We start from the raw sequence: 22,090 nt of genomic DNA on the forward strand, positions 1-22,090 counted from the left end.
TTCCTCATTAAAATATGTATCTGATCTTATTCCCCAACAAGGAGATTGCATCTTACGTCCATTTATGGGAAGATGGTGAGAATCTGTCTTTAGCATTGCAAAACATCCAGTGCAAAGTTAAAAGGCTCTAAAGCCCATTGATTTCATTGTTCAGGATTTGCACATGACAGAACAGTATGGCAGGCAACAGTAGAATATGTTTCCTGCAGAACAGTAGAATATGTTTCCTGCAGAACTGATATGTTTCCTGCAGAACTGAAAGTTGCAGCAAGTAAATTTTATTTTTCAACACACAGGAAGTGACTTATAAACCACAAAGATACACAATCTTCACTGTGAAAAAACCCTCTTACGTGTTTTGCATAATATGGAATGATTCCAGAAATCTGAGAGCTCTCACCAATCATATTCACCACCCAGACTCAGTACACTTATTTTGACTGCACTCCACTTTTGATGCTACTTTTAAGACTGGAATTTGCACTTCCCCATGCTAAGCTCCCCACCCCCCATCGTTTTATATGGTGGAACCATGTCCAGCACAAGCACAACTGGAGTTTGTCCTCCCTCCTCACATTCTCACCCTATGGGACAACCAATTGTTACAAGAAAACAACTGTGAATCTTTACACTTGAAGGACAGTCAAGCACACACAGAACAAAAAAACAGAATACTCTTCTCTGGTAAATCCCACTACAGCAACTCTACTTCTGAAAACACAAGGAGACAAGCACTTGGTTATCTTTGGGCAAGTCATTGTGAACTACAATGCTTTATTGATAGTTCATTTAAAAATCTATTACCACATATTTAATATGACAACAAAAGTCTGGAATACAATTTGTATAAATTATTTTGCTATTAACTACATCTTTCCTGGGTACTGGAACTCACCAATGGGCAAAGAAAATAGAAAAGGTAATGTTTATAGGATTTCCCCCCTGTAATTCCTATTCCAAAAGTAAAATTGAATGGGAAGCACAATTATTACCATACGTAAATGTTGTTCTGTTTGTCTAATAAGCATTTCAAGAGTAGACATTTAGATTTTACTCCAGGGATCAGTGGCAATTAGTGACCACTAAAGCTGGTGTAGCAGTCAAGGGGTCCTGAGGACACTTAAGCAACACAGCAGTATAATTACTTAGCATCTAAGTGAACTCAATGCTGTGAGGCAGGCTAGCCCGAGAAAGACTGTCTTGAGAACCCACCAGCTTTTTAATATTTTATTTGATAGCAGAAAATAGATAATAACTCTTTTCAACATTTGGGGGGGGGGCAGCTGAATTATCAGTTACAAAGAAAAACAACCTTTTCCCAGATTCCACAGGTTTTAGACATGTGGCTCCAACTTGGTAAAGAACAAGCGCTCATCCATCTGAGATGGGTGCCATTTGCGGACCGGCACGGGCACCCCCAATCTTCTTGGAAACACGCCGGGTTGCCCTGGCTGGTCCTCCTTCCCGGCACCGTGGAGCACTGGGGGTTCCCACCAAACCCATCATTTAAATGAACCAATCCACGGTGCCATTGGGGGTGGGGCCTCAGGAGTGGACCATGAATGTGCAGCCTTCACTCAGGTCCGCTCTGGCAGCTAAAAGGGGGGGCAGAGCCAGCACACATTGAGGAACTTGTGTTCACAAGTAAGAAAGAGAGGAATCGCCACACCATTTCCCTTCAGATTGAAGTGTAGAAACTTAGTAGCGCATTTGAGAGGATTCTTGCTTGTGCAAAACGTCTGCTTCTACCTGGGACCCTTTTTCAGTTCCAAGCCCTGGGTGGCCAAGAGGCCAGTCTAGGCATAATCTGAGCAAGGTCAAATCAGCTACCAGATCCAAGAGAAAAAAGTAAACTAGCATCAGCATGCAAGAAAGAAAGAAAGAAAGAAAGAAAGAAAGAAAGAAAGAAAGAAAGAAAGAAACCTTGCATTTTGAAGAGTAGCACTTGCTGTTTGCATAGGCCAACAGCGTAGTCTTATAGATCCAAAGTAAGTTTATGCTTTTCTCATTTGCTCTGTCTCCATCAGTGATCTAATCCTGTGTGTGCTATATGATTCAAAAATACTGACCCCAATCATAGGCCAGTGAATTCATGTCTTATGCCTTAGAGTATTCAGTGTTCCTTGCCATGTTTCTTCAGAAAAGCATACTAAAAAAACCCTTACTGCTACATTCCATGTGGCTGTCCTGCAAACAGTGCCTGCAATGATTGACTATGTGTGGGGATAAAAGCTCCTTCCAAGGGTTGAGCAATCCATCTGGCAGAAGGTTTCTAGCACTGCAAAATCTGTTGTTGTGGTGCAGAAGCACCAAGAGCTTTTTTAAAAAAAGAAAAAAAAGAAAATGCATTAGTCATCAAGCAGTTGTCCCACTAAACTTGGATCTCTTTGAGCAGCGTTGGCCCCATATGTTCCTGATCATTTTAGCTGGATTGCTGGAGCCATTTTATTCATGTTCCTCACATCCTCTACTATCATTTTTTCCCCCTGAAGCACAGAAGAAAACCTTAACTGGATTAATGTTTGATGTTTTTAGATGATATTTAGGGTTCATAGAAAAGCTCATAAAGAACCTTCAGGACAGCTGATCCAATTCCCTCCTCTGGATCAGGAGACCCTTTACTATATATAAATACATCCATAATGGATGCCTGACCAACCAGCTGCCTGAAAACTTTTGAGGAAGCAGGCCCAACAAACTCATTACCTGTGGTTGTCTAGAATGAGCCACAATGTACAAAAAAGTATATGGAATTGGTCTTAGATCTGCATTGATATGATGGTCAAGGGTCTGGACACTTGGCCTTATGAGAAACAGTTGAGGGAGTTGGGTATGTTTAGTCTGGAAAAGAGGAGACAGGGAAGAGATATGATAGCCATTATCAACTACCTGAAGGGCTGTCACATGTGGGATGGAGAAAGCTTGTTTTCTCCTGCTCCAGAAGGCAGGACCTGAACCAATGGATTCAAGTTACAAGAAAGGAGATTGCAGCCAAAAACTAGGAAGAAATTTCTGGTAATAAAAGCTGTTTAACAGTAGACCAGATTCCCTTGGAAGGTGGTGGACTCTCCTCCACTGGAGGTTTTTAAGCTGAGTTTCGATGACCATCTGTCATGGATGCTTTAGTTGAGATTCTGCAGGAGTTGGACTAGATGACTCATTGGGAATAGTGCTCCTCTCAGGTGCACAGGAAGAGTAGTCAGCTGTCTAGTGGGCTAAGGAGAATTTGGTAGTGGCACCTATGGTAGGAGCAGACAGCCCATGGCAGACTACAGGGAAGACCTATGAGGGCTGCCCTCCTTTTCCATGGGGCCTGCACTAAGCAGGTTCTAGCACTCAGATTCTCCATCCATTGGCCTTCAATTCCTCCACCCACTTGGCCTGCAAAGCCTTGTTTCCCTCAATCCCCAGAGAAGGGAGTGTATCAGACTCTCAGGGAGTCCTGTCTGTCTTCTCCATCCTAGCTAAGAGACACATGGATAGGATAATCAGGAAACCAGTTGTTCTGTCAGCAGCCTCTTTCCCCTTTCTCACAGGTCTTAGGGCTACTTCTGGTGCTAGTTTACCAGGTAATCAAAAGACTGACCAGACAGTCTCATATACAGTATGGTTGTAACATTAGACTTTTTTTGCCTCTTTTCATTTGACAAATGTTCTGCTACATTGGGGAGGTGGTAATTCTGCATTGATTTACTATGGATGTTTGTATGTGATGCCAATAAAAGGTTTGATGATGATGATGATATACAGTATAGCTCTGTTACAAGGTTTAGGTGATGTTTTGAGGGGTCATAGCCTGGCTTATTCAAGGTTTAAGAGATTTGAGAGTTTGCAGCCAGTGATCCTACCACGGAAACCCGTTATTTCCTGCTCACAAATCAAATAGTCCACTTCAAATATAACTGCAATGTAACTTGCTTAGTCAGGAGCATAGGAGTGTGTGCATGTGCCAGAGAGAACATAGCTTGCCTTTCAGCTCCAAGTTGCATATGCTGTCCTAGCATGTTAACAGAAAACTTGCTTTTGCTGTGGAAGTTGCTGGAACAGTCCAGAAACCTCAGAGTGGCAAAAAGTAACCTATAAAAGCTGAAATGAGGGTTCCTAAAAGGGAATTTCAGAACTGTGCCACAGGTATTTCTTGAGTTTCATTCACGCAGGAGGAGCCACATGAATGTAAACTGGAGGATGTGGATTTTTCCATAATTTCTATGGACAATTTTGTGCTTTCAGTTTTCTTTTTGGCTTTTGAACTTTGGACACTCTTTCCCACTGTATGATATGATTAAGATCACATTTCAAAAACTGTAACATATCACTCTAATGAAATCAGAGAAGTGACACCTTTCTAAATTCCATATCTAAAATGAACTGTGTAGGAAACACAGGCCTGAAGGCACTTTGAAGCAGTGCTACTACTGATGCTGTTCTGCCCCACAGCTACCATATTTTCAAGCTCCCAGAAAGAACAGGCACAAGGCACAAATGAAATGGTAACATTTCCAAAACTGGGAACTTAATATTTGATGGGACGACCTACCAGACAGCAGGCTATTATTCCATGTTCTTGCTGTGATGGAATGATTATGAATAAAATTCTATTAGCAGAGCCGTTGTGTGAAGTGCTCTGTACTGTATATACAGTGGTACCTCAGGTTACAGATGCTTCAGGTTACAGACTCCACTAACACAGAAATAGTACCTCGGGTTAAGAACTTTGCTTCAAGATGAGAACAGAAATCGCGCGGTGGCAGCAGGAGGCCACATTAGCTAAAGTGGTACCTCAGGTTAAGAACAGTTTCAGGTTAAGAACGGACCTCCAGAACCAATTAAGTTCTTAACCCGAGGTACCACTGTACTAGGGATACTGCTATCCTGCTGTATAAGAGGGATGGAATGATCAGGCAGTTCTCAGTCCCTGTCAATCAGGATCAGCTAGCAAGCAAGGGCAACAGAGTACACCTCACCTCCTGGCATCCCAGTCATTGAGGCTAATTGAGATTGAGAAAGGCAAGGCAACAGGGAGTTTAGCACTGACCTCCCAGCCATCTCATCCCTCCTGTTTATAGTCAGCAGAGGTGACACCAGTGCTAAGAGCACCCCTCTGCACCAGTTCCTAATGTTGTCAATTACACATGTGCTCATTTATAAGCCCACTCCAGTGCTGTTTCTGCAAATGTTGTTTTAATCTCCAAAAAAAGATATTTAAATATGTATATATTGAATAAAAATACATATTTAATTAAGATTTTGTCCCAATATACAAATTTCTAAATCTAATCTACACTAAAATTCACATTTTAAATATATTTTGGTACGTTTTGGTAGCCAAGAACTACACAGCAAAATTTAGATAGGTGGAAAATCTGAGAGATAATTATGTTCTGATCTGCACATTAATCTAGGAGGTATAGGTCTGTTAGCACTGGAATTCACAGAAATCAAATTTCTTGAGCATCCCTACCGTATACTTGACCTTCAGAAAACCTTTGACAAAGCCACAAATCAAAGAGTCTTAAGGGAACTTTGAAATCAAGTGTTACTAAAAGAGGCCCTTTTATAGAACAGCTGGTTAAAAAAACCAAGGATACACCGACAATTGGAATGGTGATGTTAATAGCAAGCTCCCCAAAGGATGTGTATTAGCACCAGTGCTACTTAACTCATAAATGATCATGAGTCAGGCGTGGCTAGTATAATGCAGCCTAAATTTGCAGATGACATCAAATTACACAGGAATATAAAATCCTAGGTAAACTGTGGAGATCTGCAAAACAGGCTGCAAAAAATGGCCTATTAAGAGTGCACGCACACTGGGTTTTGTTTCATTTTTAAATCATAAATCCACATGTACACTTCTGTCCTCAATCAGCTAGAAACTGATTTTGGGGTCATAATAGATAGCTACTGCACTGGAGCAGTAGTAAAGAAAAATTCAGTGTTAAGAATCATAAAGAAAGGGAAATAATCCGAAACAGTTTAACAGTGGATAAATTATGGTGCATATATGAAATATTTGTGAATTTCTGGCTAACTGATTCAAATGTGACACTGTAGAGCTGGAAAAGTTTCAGAAAAAGGCAACAGAAAAACAGGAATTTCTGCTGGTAGCAGAATGATGGGTAAAGGAACTTTAGGTCTTTGGCCCTTGCGTTTTTAGCCAGCCCCATCTCTCCTTCACAACTCCATTAACAACAACACCGACCCTGTCTTAGTTCTTGGCTCCCTCTACTGCCAAAATCAACTCTAAGCTAACTTACCTCAGTTCGGTTATAGTTTTCTCTATGGCTATCTTATAATTTAGGTCTAAAGACAAATAAAATTTATGTCCTGCCATCACTTAGTTCCAGTCAAGGCAAACATTTATCCACATGAGTAACCTCAAAGGAATAAAAAGGCTATTCATATTTATGGATGGAAGCACATTTTTCAGTACTTCATTGGAGGATTCCGGGGCATTCAGTATTAGGCAGAACCAAGATTCCAACATATTGTAGGGTTCCTAATAATAATAATAATGTTAATAATAAAGTTCTGATTCAACATGTGGCTTATAATAATAATTAAAAGTTCTTAACCAATCTGTGGCTTTGCTGTTGGAAGACAGTTTTTGATTATTTATTATTATATTTATATCCCCACATTTCTTCCTAGGAACTCAAGGTGGTATATATGTCTCTTCCCCTCCCCATTTTACCCTTACAGCAACACTGTGAGGTAGGTTAGGCTGAGAGATGGGGACTGGCCCAATGAGCTTCATGGCTGAGTGGGAATTGGAACCCTGGGTTTCTGAGGTCCCAGTTCAACATTCTGACCACTACACCTCACTAGCTTGGTAGTGGCTTCTACGTTAAGATTGAGTTTTAGGAGTCTACTTAAAATTCTTCAAATAAAATCAAGACTGGATACCTCAAGACACCACTGCAGCTCACCTTGAATGTGGGGTGGCCCCCACCTTGCTAATCAGCTTCAGCTGACTGTAATAGGAACTGTGTCTTTCCCGGGACAAGAGCTACCACTACCATCATTGGAGGCTGGAGAGGCTAGGCAAGATTCCGAACTGCAACCATCCCTCATCATTCCAGTTTCTCATGCTCAATGAGGGTGGTTGCCAAAAAAATTACCGTATTTTTCGTTCTATAGGACGCACCTTGTTTTAGAGGGGGAGAACAAGGGGGGGAATCTCCCCCAATCTGCGCAGCGCCCCTTCAGTGAAGCGTCAGAAGAAACGGAGCCCTTCCACTTCTCCTCCCGCTTAGCTAAAGGGGCACCTACCCTTCAGGGAAAGGAACCCGAAGCCTCCAGAGTGCAGCGGGGGCTCCCGCTGTGCTCCAGAGGTTTCAGGCAGCTATCTTTGAAGCCTGGAAAGCGAGAGGGGTCGGTGCGCACCAATCCCTCTCACTCTCCAGGCTTCAGTGGAAGGCAATGCGAAGCCTCCGGAGTGCGGCGGGAGCGCTCCCACTGTGCTTCGGACGCTTCGCGTTGCTATCGATGAAGCCAAGGAGCCTGTGTTCGCTCCATAAGACGCACACACATTTCCCCTTAATTTTTGGAGGGGAAAATGTGCATCTTATAGAGTGAAAATACGGTAAATGTAGCTGCTTAGGTCAGATCAGCTTTTTCCCCATGCCTCGTTGTCTACTTAAAAGCCTTGGGGCACAAACTGCATAAAATTTGCACATGCCAATTTATGTAAAAGGTAAAGGTAAAGAACCCCCTGACAGTTAAGTCCAGTTGCAGACAACTCTGGGGTTGCGGCGCTCATCTTGCTTTACAGGCTGAGGGAGCTGGCGTTTGTCCGCAGACAGTTTTTCCAGGTCATGTGGCCAGCATGACTAAGCTGCTTCTGGTACAACATAACACCGAAACCAGAGCAGCGCACGGAAACGCCATTTACCTTCCCGCCACAGCAGTACCTATTTATCGACTTGCACTTTTGGGCGTGCTTTCGAACTACTAGCTTGGGAGGAGCTGGGACCATATTTGGTCCCTGGGCCTGATGTATCCTATCTTAACTTGAACATATCTGCTACCAGAGGCAGAGAGAGAGAGAGCAGACCAGTAAGGAAAGTCTGGAGGGACAAACACCTGGCTACCAGGAGAGGCTAGCAACTCTCTCAGTTGGAGAGTGGCAGGTGGAACACTGGAGAACTAGGAGATAACTTTATATGCATACACCTTTACCCCACTCTGCTGCACTACTGATTTATTTTAAATCTTTTGCAAGCTGCCTGGAGAATTATCTTAATAGAAATAAATGCTCCAAAATAAATAATATCTAAACATATATTCAACACCTGTGGCTCCCCCCCCCCCTTCTAGTCCTGACAGAACTGCTTCTGTTACCACCAAATCCTTTAGCCCATTATAGTACATTTTACTGTTGTGCAATTTTGCTTCCTGGTTCAGTTTGTCTCTTGATAAATGCACCGTGTGCAAATGCTCTTCTGCATGCTTCGACTTCACAGTTCCTTCTCCCGTCCACTCTATCAACCTCCAGATGTTGTCAACAGGCTGAATCTTCAATTGTTAACAAAAGAATTTCTTTGCAATCAAAGAGTGCATAAGCTGGTGTGATTACTCATTTTTCCAGCTTGAGTAAATGTGTTACTTATTTCCAAGAGCAGAAAACCCTGGTATGCTGAGTAACTGCATTTCTGTTTTCAAAGAGTCAAACTTGAAAAAAGGAAAATCATGTGAATCCATGGGATCAAGTTCAAAAGCAATTATTCTTCTTGACATTTGTCAGGGCTGCGGGGGGGGGGGTGGTGTTTTAATTTTGGGGAATCATTGCTAACATGGCTATATTGAAATGGATGATCGTAGGTAATGGAAATATATTTTATGACTAACACTGGACATTAGTCAGCAGTTATAAATAGCTTTTAAGTGATGCATGCAAAGAAACTGTGCATGGCCAATACATACATTACTGTAGTATTTTATTTAAATGCAGAAAATCTACACTATTTTCCTGTTGTTGGTTCTCAAGGCTAGAATTATATCATTTATCAATTAATGCTGCTTCTGGGAATAGCAGTATACAATATATAAATAATATTTAAAGCAATTCTGACAGAGCAGTCACACTCCCAAACATTAGCACAAGCTTTCTGAGAAATGATACTTCACAATTTAATTGGGGGTTATTTGCTTTTATTAAAAAAAAAACCCTCAGTTGAGCTCCCGGTAGCAATAAACAATAAAAAATAGCATTAATTCATAAAGTATGAATACCATCTAGCCAATGAGGCACTGTGACAGAGATGCTGCAAGTAACCTCCCTTCCAGCGCAGGATCAGGAGCAGCCCCCATCTCTCCATACCAAGGTTTGGTGCCCAGGGTACCTGAGGCCCAGGGACTAGGTTCAGAATGACAGACATTAGTTATGGGGATGGTGGAGCACCCAGCTCATCCTATCACTTCTGAGCTAGAAAGATCAGTGGCCCGACTTGGTGTAAGGCAGTGGCTTTGTCTGGGGAGTGGGCTCAGCAAGATGCCATCTAACACTTTCCTCCCAAGGTTTGAGGCTACCACCATTGTTGTCGTTTCCTCCTCCCCATCTTCCTTGTGTGCCAGTTGCTGTCTCCAGCTACCAAGCACCTGGCTGCCCAAAATGCAGGCAAATGACAAGAGCTGCTAGGAGCAGCAGCGAACAAAGTGGGCAGGAAGGCAGGAAGGTAGCAGCAGCTAAGATCTGTAGCCACCAGATTCAACTACTCTCCCCCCTCTGGACGATGTTGGTGAGGCGGTGACTGAAACAGGTGGGTGGCCAACCTATGCCACAAGAGGAGCCACGTGACACACACAAAAACAGAGCCTGTGGCATTGCTGAGCAGGACAGTGCACAAGCCTGGCTATAAGTCAAGCCTTGGCTCTGCCTCTTCCATGCTCCAGTTTACTGTAAGCTGGCTCAACAGATCAGAAGCAAAACTGTTCCAATGAAATGTTGGCAGTGCAGGACATCGCAACAGTTACATTCTCCAAAATATGGGTTTGACTTTCTGGTCCACTACCCACTGACAAATGCCTATTCTAAACATATTTGAGACATGCAACCCCATGTACATTATGATAAACAAAAACCTGGAGTTCACCCCCTATGGAAAGCAGGTGTTTACCCGGCTCAATTATTTCTTTCTTTAAACCTGACAATGTGTGGATTACAAGCACTTTAATTGCCTGTTTTGGTTGAAATGGTTTTCTATCAGCACAACAGAGAAATATCTGATTTGTGGAGGGGTAAGAACATACAATCATAGAATCATAGAATCATAGAGTTGGAAGAGACCACAAGGGCCATCGAGTCCAACCCCCTGCCAAGCAGGAAACATCATCACACATTTCTTTTCTCCTGCAGGAGGGAGAAGATCCCTGCTGGAAAATATCACTTCATTATCATCAGTGAGAGCAATCACCCTTTTCCCTAATGCTTCTCAGTCATCCTATGCTGAAATGAAGATCGACCTTTCATTCAATCCTAACCATGAGGAAGGAGCATGGCATCTAGAAGATGGGGGGGGGGGGGATGTCATAGGAAAGTCAAAGGAATAAATTAAGCGCCACAAAAGCATCGTGTGAAGATTGCCAAGTATACATAAGTATACACACATGAAATTTCATTCAGTTGTGCTGTCCAAAGCAAACCAGCTGCAGAAAGAAACAACCCAAAATCAGCAGCCCAATGGTCTATTAGTCCATGGTCATGTGTTTGCACACAGGTTATATGGAATACATTTGACTTGTCTAGAATGGCTGTGCTTCTCTCTCAGTAGCATAGAAGCTGCAATCTGTATGTGGCCATACATTAAGTGATAGCGTGTTTTTAGTGACGGTGCCCAATAAAGTCTCAGACAATGACTGGCAGAGCTGCTCTAATGTCACAGAAGTTGCTTGTGGTCTTTTGCTGCCGCTGGCTGGAGAGGCAAGCCTGGAGGAAAACAAAGCACAAGCAGGGCCTGGGAAGCAAAGGCCTGGGAGGGTGGAGAAGGCCAAAGGGAAGAGTCTGAGAATGTAAGAAAACTAAGAGAGAGAACAAGCAGAGATGAGAGGCTAGGCAAGTGTGGCTATGGCTGGTGCTCCTCTGTTGATTTGAAATCACCAGCCAAAAGTTCTGCTGCAGGCCTCTAGCCATGTATCATTAATCACTACTAAACTAGTATGACAACCACTTGTTGTCTTTGTCAGCACTTAAGCCTTGCTCTAAAACGTCTATCTGCATAGTAATGTGAGAATTAATCAGAGACATAAACATTAACTAAAAAGAAAAGTTACCAACCCAATAGCTCTGACATCCTAGATTCCATTTCCTTACTCTTTGGCTGGGGTTTTATTTGAGGTTTTTTGTTGGGGGTGTTGCTGCTGTTGATTATTTGTATCTTTATTTTAGATTTTGTTGTGATTTATATGGAAACTGTTCTGTCTGATTCTGTATTTTAATGTTTTATTTATTGTTCATGACAGCTTTTATTATGTTGCAGTTACGTATTTTTCATGTTGCAAGCCATCTTAAGCATGGTTTGAAATGTGGAAAGGTGGCAAACAAATAAAATTATGTATGTATGTACTTTTTCTCCTTTCAGTCTTCCGCTTTCACTGGGTATTACCGGTATGCTTTCATTCAGTTTATTCCTGTTTTCCTCCCTTGAGCACTTTCCCTACTTTCCCTTACAATCTCCATTAATCACACTCTCCACTTAAATACTTTATAGTAACCTTAAGGCTTAAATGTGCTTATGTCATAAGGTTAGTGCAAGTAACACAATCTGTTTGGACAAGTCATTAAAGTGTGTTCAAGTGCTTAGCAACATGCTTGAAACAGCTTCCTAGCACTTAATACTGATAAGGCACAGATAAGTACACATTCTATCTGTAGGGACATCTTTTCTACAAATTTTTGGCAGGATAATTCATCTGGCTGTGTTTATCAAATTGCTTCATTTTTTTTCATTTGATTCTTTCAGTGTTGTATATTTGCAAGTAGAAACCTGCCAGGAAATCTCAGCACAATCCCATTTGGCGCGGGGATACCAGTTTTCATGCATGGCCTACTTTTGAGTTACCAAAACCCACTCCCAGCCTCCAAGGATGCTTGTCTGAATGTGCTGATAGCATTCATTCGTTAATTGTTTTTCTTGATACGGTCCTTTGATTGCCTATTCACAATAAGTCAAAACCTTCCATAAAATTGATCAAATTTACATTTGAAAGTTTTAAAATAAATTATTTATGTGTACCTTCAGGATTGGCTTGACACTTACCATCTCAGATGCCAAACTTCTCTGTTGCCAACCCACCAAATATTTTGGAATTATACACTAGTTTGACCTCAAAATAATGTTGGAATTTTGTTTTCCCACTTTATGGCTTTCTAGCATGTCTGTAGAGCAAAACTAAACATTACATGCAAACGCATAAAATAAAGCCCCAATAGTTCTAAAAATGAAAGGAGGCTTCAATTCTGAGTGGGTGTAGCTGGGGCAGAGGGAGATATTTAACACTTTGGCTCCCATTTATCTGCTCAAAATCTCCCAAAGCAGTTTCCCCAACATTACAAGTTTTTGTACTGTATTTACATTTGCAGATACAGTGGTAACTCGGGTTAAGTACTTAATTCGTTCCAGAGGTCCGTTCTTAACCTGAAACTGTTCTTAACCTGAAGCACCACTTTAGCTAATGGGGGTCTCCTGCTGCTGCTGCGCCGCCGAAGCACGATTTCTGTTCTCATCCTGAAGCAAAGTTCTTAACCTGAGGTAATATTTATGGGTTAGCAGAGTCTGTAACCTGAAGCGTATGTAACCTGAAGCATATGTAACCCGAGGTACCACTGTACTCCTACTACCCCTGCTACTTCTCAACTCTGCAACCTCCCAAAGCTTTTCCATTTTCTAAAAAAACACTGGGCCTTCATTAAACACATTTGTATGCTCCTGTGGTTAGTTTCACTGAAATAGCTGAAGCAATTTTGTTTCCAAATCTATTACAGGGAAGGACGGTGCCTCAGCTTTGCATGCAGAAGTCATTAACAGACCTAAAAACCTGGAGAGCCACTGCAAGACATTGTAGACAATAGTGAGATAAATGGGCCAATGGTGTGACTTGGTGTAAGGCAGCTTCCTAGGATGTGAAGTCTTCACATGTTTGCGCTTCCATAGCCAAAACCGTACCACCCATATGCAAGAGGGAGCAAAGACTCAGAATACCCCTGTGGTTTGTGAAAGTAAATCTTTTAAAAAAGAAATAACCTTAAGGGGATAAGAGTCTAAAAACAGCTGGATGAAGACTGAGCACCCTCAGTGCTCATAGAATGCTGTCTGACTATTGTAAGGGACACAGCTGAAAAGGAAGAGAAAAGGAAGAGAAAGGAAGAGAACGGCAAAGAAAACAAAACAAGAATGGAATCATCTGGTTGTCTTGATGGTGATCTACCTGGTTCACTCTGAGAAGCTATTTATTTTCAATATTCCCAGGGATGGTGCCCACAGAAGTAAAGGGAGAAATAAAAGTTTTTAGCAGGCATCAATGTGTCCACATTCTGTTCAAAAACAGCCCACTGAGGACTAAGCATGCTCAAAGGGCACACTAGGCTTACTGAACACTGGGGAAGATGTAGAGAAAGCCAGGAGAGAGGAGGAATTTCATGACATGCCACACATCTGTTGAAGCATTTCTTATAGTCATTAAGTTTCAACTGATCTTGATTTTACACCTGTTTGCGTTGGTGCCATCATGTACCGTATATTTTGCTCTATAAGACTCACTTTTTCCCTCCTAAAAAGTAAGGGGAAATGTGTGTGCGTCTTATGGGGCGAATGCAGGCTGCGCAGCTATCCCGGAAGCCAGAACAGCAAGAGGGATTGCTGCTTTCACTGCGCAGCAATCCCTCTTGTTGTTCTGGTTTCTGAGATTCAGAATATTTTTTTTCTTGTTTTCCTCCTCCAAAAACTAGGTGCGTCTTGTGGTCTGGTGCGTCTTATAGAGCGAAAAATACGGGTAACTTTAATTCATGCTCTGATCTGTATGTCTCTGCAATTCCATGAATGGAAGCCTCCTCCATCAAGATCAGGATATCTGGATTATTTACATTAGATCGGTAAGAATTCCTGACTCTCAATTATTTAACAAAGGTAGCCAAAAGACTCTTCCCCCACCCACAAATATAGTGAGGAAATAAAGAAAGCTTCAAAGAGGGCAGGAGGCAGGAACAAATTTTTGTGTAGAAGGACTGTCAGCTCCATTCAGTTTTAGTACTAAAAACAGATTCCTTGGCTCAGAATTATTTATGTGTCTACCTTTTGCACCAGGTTCCATCTGGTGTATCTCCAGGTTCTAGTCAAAAACAATGTAGATCCTGCAACCCTGAAGTCTATCGACCCCTGTGCTGGGGATACCAAACCACCACCACAAGTTATTCCATTCTCCTAATGAGGCAGAGGTAGCAATTAAGCCTGGCTTTAATTAAACCTATAATTTTTATGCATTTCTGCCCTATGTATGCATGTGCCAAAAATAAATTCCATTAGCACCAAAGGCAGCATGATCTCTTGTGAAGTAACTTCTAAACATATTTAACATTCCATTTTGTTCTGCATACGGTGTCCTCCAAGTAAGAATTTATTATGATGGCCTTGGCTGTTCTCTCAAGCTAATAGCAATTAATACGTAGCCTAAACCTCTTAGAAGAAACAGCATCCACAGCACAGTCTGTGTCTGTTACATTTTTCAGCTTCTTTAATGGCTGGAATTGTTTTCCTGGAGTCCAGCCACACCACCTTTTAGCTTACGCAAAGGAACAAGCTTTCCTCCTATTCCTTGGTTTAAAAACTGCCAACTTTTCAAGTTCATAAAGACAGAAAATATTTAAACAAGATTATCATGTCTTGAAGAACGCCTCTCAAGGCAACAGAACTTAACTTTCTGGACCCCAAATTTGAAGACTACAGTGCCAGACAGAGTTATCTGCATGTTTAGTTCCCTTAGACTGGATTCTTATTGAAGTCTGTCCCCAATTTCTTTATGAATTAAAGTTATAGGTGTTGCCAGGCAAGGCACTGGACATTCTCATTGCAATTTTGCAAGCTATCATTTTGTTTCACATACTTGAGCAGGTCAGCTGACTACAGGCCACTTTATATTGTTGCATGTCATCCCAATCTCCGAGCGGTGCAAGAATCCAGAGGCTTATCCAGGGTTTGGTTTCCTCAGAATGAGGGTCAACGGAGACTGTGGTGTGTTTACAGCATATGGTTTATTTACACATACATACAACCTGAGCCTACGATGGAAGGGTTCACAGCATTAACACCCCATGAGGGTCTTGCTTCTCTCATAGCCACAGCCTTGGATTCCAACAGAAATCAAGCATAACTCTGTCTCCCAGCCTTCAGCCTTATCAGCTTCCAGCTCACATAACTGAACTCTCAACTCTGGCCTTTGTCTTTCTAACTATTAGAGAGTTTGTTGTGTGGCACAGAGCCATTTCCTTTGTTACCTTAAAGGCCCATACTTAGAGGACCATTACCTCACCAGGAAACTAAGGTGGCTACTCCAGGAACTGAATCTGTGCTGGATCCAGGAATTAGAAGGGGGCTTAGCTCAGGCATACAGCTTACCCCCTTCCCAAACTCATAACACTATGTTACCTTTAGCAATTTTAACCTTTTGTACATGTCCTCAATTGGCTGTCAGTTCTGGAAGACGTGCTCCCTGCCTTGTAGGCCTTTCCCCACCTGGCTTGGGAGGGCCCTGACTGACTCCAGCTGCAAAAGCTAAGGCTGCTTTACAGACTCAAGCTGGGGTATTGTTTAAGGGGAAGCTTTGATATTGGACTGCACATATTTCTTGTCAGGTATATTTACATCCTGATGAGAGGATCTCGCTGCAGCATTTTAACTACTTTGTTCTCCACAGCAATCACCTTGGTCCCGGGCAGTATTTAATTGGCTTCACTTAATGGCTGAAAGTGACTGTCCATGACTTAATTATTGGCTCGAATCCCAAGCTAAAGCCCTCTCCCCTTTTGCAAGCAAAGGGAACAACTTACAATCCGTTCTCGGACTTCCTCAAATGGGTATGGACCTCCTGATTACTGAGAGCAATGTGGACAGTTCACCTGGAGCTGATTTCCTAATTATTTCATATTCATAAACAGCCTTGTTTAGGGAAGTTTTTAATGGCTGATGTTTTAATGTATTTTTAAGCTTTGTTGGAAGCCGCCCAGTGTGGCTGGGGAAACCCAGCCAGATGGGCGGGGTATAAATAATTTTAAAAAATTATTATTATTATTCATGACCCTTGTGACCACTTCCAACTCTACAATTCTATGATTCTATGTTGTATTTGTAATGCTCTATTATGTTTTATTACATTATTATTTATTGCTTGTAAGCGGCTCTGAGATTCATTTGAATAAAAAGCTGCACAGAAATACAATCAGATCAAATGTTCTGTGAACTGCCCTGAGACCTCCTTGTATAGGGCAGTATATAAATTCAATAATTATTATTAATAATAAATGGCTTTGTACTTGTGGGTGGGTTTGATACAGATAGAAACTTGATCCTTCCTTGGTTTCTGCTTGCGTGTATTTTGAAAGAAGAATCTGTAATTTCTATCCATGCCCACTATTCTTAAATGATGCTATGTGTATCTATTCCATATGCAGGTACTGAATCAGAAGTATAAGATATAACATGAAAATGTTGCTCAGCCAATCACGTTTCATACAGCTGGAAAATGAAGCCAAGCTCTTAATCCCATAGAAAATACTGCAATCCAAGTTCTCATCACTTCATAACTTTAGAAGACAATGCCACGTATAAAGATTTTTGTGAGACTGGAAAGAATGACAATTCCACACACACACACACACACACACACACACACAGAGAGAGAGAGAGAGAGAGAGAATGGGAAGTGAATGGGAAAGACTTTGCATGCACTGTTCTCTGCACCAAGGTCCCCATGCCAACAACAAACTACTTGTTAGACATGATTCTTTAATTATGCTCTGAAGTGACTTTTCCTGCTTCTGGTATATATATAGTGCTTTTGAAATACCACAATTTTGTCACATTCCAATAACATGCAGCTCAACTCTGTTCATATTAATCATGTCAATTATTTGTCCATATTTGAACTTCATTGTTAAGATCTGTTGAAAGCCTAGCCTAGTTTTCTCATTGCTCCATTCTGGATCATTCCATTAAATTACTGCTCTTCTTTCTATCATGTCCAATTTCTCTTTGTAAGAACTTAGCACAGTACTGGCAGTGGCTATTTTTCTTGTACTGGCCAAGGCTAACAGAGTGCAAACATGTGTTTCTTGTTTTCTCATTCTTCATAATTTATTTCATGCATTGGATTGTGGATATATTCAAATTGGAAACTTCCTGAAAAGAACTTGTTACATGCACGATTTGGGGGTTCTATTCAAACAGATTTCTTCACCGTCTCCTTTCTAGTCTGCTGATAATTGTTATTCTACTGTTCAGAGCTATTTTTATCATTGCTTGATTCCTTCCCTACTATCAGATCAACAGTTTTTAACCACCTGAAGCCCCATGTGACCATCACACAAAGGATCTTGAGATGCGTGAACTGATATTGGGTCTCTGGATATTCTGTTACACAAAACGTTAAAAAGAGATATGTCCAGTAGTTCCCAAAATCTGGTTCTTACAGTCTGGCAGACACTTTATTAACATTGGACTGAGTTAATAGGGCTAATCTCAGTATTTCAGTTTAAATGGTTGTAAAACAAGATATTCGTGGGACGTGGGTGGCGCTGTGGGTAAAAGCCTCAGCGCCTAGGGCTTGCCAATCGAAAGGTCGGCGGTTCGAATCCCCGTGGCGGGATGCGCTCCTGTTGTTCGGTCCCAGCGCCTGCCAACCTAGCAGTTCGAAAGCATGTCAAAGTGCAAGTAGATAAATAGGGACCGCTTACTAGCGGGAAGGTAAACAGCGTTTCCGTGTGCGGCTCTGGCTCGCCAGAGCAGCGATGTCACACTGGCCACGTGACCCGGAAGTGTCTGCGGACAGCGCTGGCACCCGGCCTCTTGAGTGAGATGGGCGCACAACCCTAGAGTCTGTCAAGACTGGCCCGTACGGGCAGGGGTACCTTTACCTTTACAAGATATTAGGTTTGGTGCCTCGTGTGAACTATGATTACATATTGTTGTTTTAGGCTGTAGTTTAATTAAAACCTGACAGAACAGTTCACGTGTCACATTAAACTACATTTTTAACTATGGTTTAGCATGAACAAGCTGATGGATGCTGCTCACTCATGCTTGCTTTGCTCCTCACCTGCTCCTGACTTTTTCCAGTCAGGAAGAAACAAATCACAGTGCTGATTTAGTGTTACATACAAACCAGCACCCCTGATTTCTTGGAGAGATACAAGCCATGAGCACTGGCTTGCATGAAATTCTAACTCAGCAATGTTTGTTTTCTCCCGGCTGGGGGAAAGGCTGGAGTAGGAGAGGATTGAAGCAAGTACAACTGAACAGCATGTACTACCACATTGCTTCTTCACATTAAACCAGAGCTTATTTTTTACTATGGCTCAATGTAGCATGTGAACCAGGCTATGGTGTGTGGGTGTATCTGCCTGTCTGTCCTGAGTGTATGGAACAGTGAGATAATATTTTTTTAAAATGCGGTCTTGAAAATATGGAATTAACATTATGAGCAATTGAATAATCTGGCTGTAACAAATTGGCCACTGTCACAGGCCTTCACACCCTCCCGAAAGCTCCTGCCATAAATGTAAGTCAGATGATAACAGATAAGAGTCCAAGGTCTTCCAATAAGGTTCTGCTCTGGATTTCATCTCCCATGGAATATAGGCAGGTTTTCCCTAAGCCTGGACTCAACAGATAACATTCAGACTTTACATTCATTCAACAAGTGTACAATCTGTGTACACAAATAGTTGAGCTGTGCACCCTCACACAGTTATTCACAGGCAATATTCAACAAACATACAATCAGTGTTTCTGTGTACAGAATACTTAAGCTATAGGAGTAAAAATGTGCACACTCTTTCACACTTTTTTGCACTTGTGCTCATTGTGTGAAGAAGCTAACATTCAGAAAGCAGGTTTGATTGTCAGATCACTATTTGGCAGCTTCTTAAAAACTTACTGTATGACAGCTTGGAATGGGTAAGGATATTTCTTTGTTCAGCCCTAGTCGAGTAGTAACCTATTTTTACCATGCTCCTTTGTCCAACCCTCTCATTTCCCCAGATTTTCATCAGGTGTGGCAGTGTTGTAGAAACCACTTGAACCTATGGCATTAGCTGTAGTGGGTTGCTTCTCTACATGGTTAAAGTCACCACATGATAAGGGACACCAGTGTTATTTTTTATTTTAAAAAAGTGCCGGAACTCACCATGAACGCCTCCCTTGTTCTCTTTAAGAGTGGCAATGGCGCCCACCTGAGAGGTGCCAGAACTGAGTTCCGGTAAGTTCTGGCTGAAAAATAAAAGCCCTAGGGGCCACTATGTGGTCAAAGGTTACCCAAATCTACACAAAGGTATCCAGAAAAAAAAGGAGTAAGGTTACAATGAAAGTAATGGAAACATAGCCATAATGGGGAGAATTGATAAGACAACCTTTGGTATATACTTCCTCAGGAAAATGGGAGCAAGCAGCCCAGACCCTCTCCAGGAATACAAGTAACAGTGGCCATAGAAGGCTAGCACAGATTTTCCGGAAAGTTCTAGCTCATTTATTCAAATAGTTTTTGTGCTACTTTTCAGGATCCTAGATCCTCCCAAAGAGCTTAGAGTAAGAAATCATACTGAAGCAATGACAACTTGTTATCCGCACTATTAAAATCAACACATAGTTTTAAAAGCCAAGCCCCCTGGTCAGCAGCAACAGGACCTGACAGAGAAGCACAGCCCATGCCATATTCACTGTTACACCAGCCAAAGAGGAAGGTTGGGTGGAGCGGGGGAAAGGGCCCGGTGTTGTGCCAACGAGAATTGGAGGCAAGTGCTGCAGACACTGCGGGATTAGCAACCTCCCTACTCACTCGGGGTTCCAGCGGCTATCAGGGATGCAAGGCAGGAACGGAGAGGCTCACTGGCACCGAAAGAGGGCCGAGTAGGACGGGTTCTAAAACGCAAGAAGCTAAACTTTTAACCTTCTGCCAGTCCGAAAGCAGGCCCAGACTGACTCGGGGCCCTTTTTCCAGGGCCTTCCCAATGCAGCCAGTTTGTGTACGAGCAACGCCACTCACCTTGGCTCCCCAGGTGCCCAGCAGCCGTTTCCATCCCAACTCCGGCGCTTCACCACCAGTCCTCACAGGCGGCCTCCAAGCTGCAGCTCTAGGTTCGTTGTACTTTTAAATATATATATACACAAAGTCTCTCTGCCTCCTTTCCCTTCCTCTCTCATGAAGGACTACCGGTACTTCAACTTTCTAGATCAAAGGCAGAAGGGCTCTCAGCGGCCCCGCAGCATTTTAGGCGTAATGGGAGGCACCTGAGAGCAGCATCCCATCATCTCCTAAGCCCGGGCGCGAGAAGAACGGAGAAGGGCAGTTCTCTGGGGTTGGGGCGGCTCTCTTGAGCTTCGATTAAAACCTGGACTGGAACTTCTCCAAGCTCTGCTGAACTGGAACACATAAATCCAGGAGCACATTCCCTAATATTAGGTGGACGATTAAGAAGAACTGTGGGCAAATCCTGACTCTTTGTTATAAATGAATGATAAAAACAAACGTACCTTGCGTTTTATTGGTAGCTTAGTCCTACCAACTTTGTAATGTGTACCTAATACATCCATCTGTCACGAGATAACAGTTTTCTGCAGGAGAGGTCATGGAGTGAACTACTTACCACTCCTTAAGAGTGAAATTAAAACTTATTTAAAGTTTTGAGCATTTTGATCCTATAGGATACAGGCAGAGCAATCCTAACAGGAGCTGGGGAGGAGCAGAGTGGGGGGTTCAGAGCTGTGCTCCAAACCCTCCTGTCTTTCACTGGCTGGAACAGAAGGTGAGGGAGCAGTTTGGCCACTTTGCTATGCCAGCTCTAGCCTGGCATAGCTGAGGGACCCGAGAATTGGATCCTTGGGAAACAGCATACCTTTGGGCCCAGTTAATCCAAAATCACCAGGGCCCCACCTGTTTCAGGGCTTTCTGCTTGCTGCTGCCAACAGAAAAACCACCAACTTCCTACTCCTCATTCCAAGGCACAGCTAGGCCCCCATCATGAAAGAACCCCAGCAGAGAAGAGACATCTACACACCATCCTAACTCTCCCCCATGGGGGGGGGGTAGGATTTTACTCTAACCTTTTTTCTAAGGCACATTTACCTGAGAGTAACCCCCATTGAACACACCAGGACTTGTTTTTGAGTAAACACACATAGGCCTCAATTTACTTAAATGCTGGAAACCATCTGTCTTGCAATAAATGGGATTTGGTTCGTTTGCAATGCTTTCCTCTTGCTGGATCACACTCATTGTCTCTCCACCCCCTACCATGTGCATGCTGCCATTATCAAGGCATTATCATTTACAATACTGGAAAAGGAGGCTCTGGATGGAAACTTGTAGGCCCAGATCAACTAGCTATTAATTTGGAACAATTTAAAAACAAAACAAGAGTTTTAGATGCTATTATGGTGTCACAGGAATTGAGAGGAATAGAAGATGAAATTACCAGCCATTTGTCAATCAAATTTTGTTGGCCAGAAGTATTCCTGCAAATGCACCAGAATGAAATTTGCATTTGTGAATAAACCACCTGAGCCAAATTCTAAGGCCTGAGGCAGTTTTATCTGTACAATAAAGATTTCATTGCCCCCCTCCTTTAATAGAAAATGTGGAGCAGAAAATGAATATAAAATGGTACGTTTATGACAGCCAAAATGATTGATTGGAAGAAAGTAATAGATGCTAGTTTCATTCTAATTTCCTCCTTCCACAGAAAAACCAATGACCCAGAAATGTGTAATAAATTAGCCAATTATCCCCAGATGTCAGGCTCTGCAAATGATGTAATCATGGATTTTACAAATCAGAACTGTCCAAAAGAGTAGTACGTCTTCCTGATTAAAATGTCAGCATAAAGTAC

The 22,090-nt window shown here is 42.3% G+C and overlaps 1 long non-coding RNA gene across 1 annotated transcript in view; it reads right to left on the bottom strand.

Annotated features, from left to right (window-relative positions):
• LOC308582830 overlaps positions 1–21,482 on the bottom strand; it is a 36,422-nt gene extending 14,940 nt beyond the window's left edge. The window contains exon 1 of the long non-coding RNA XR_014005896.1: positions 20,248–21,482. This is a non-coding gene — a long non-coding RNA (uncharacterized lncRNA). The remainder of the gene's footprint in view (positions 1–20,247) is intronic.
• Positions 21,483–22,090: the final 608 nt, after the last annotated feature.

The sequence above is a fragment of the Podarcis bocagei genome (genome assembly GCF_964188305.1).
Source record: "Podarcis bocagei genome assembly, chromosome: 3".
NCBI lineage: Eukaryota > Metazoa > Chordata > Lepidosauria > Squamata > Lacertidae > Podarcis > Podarcis bocagei.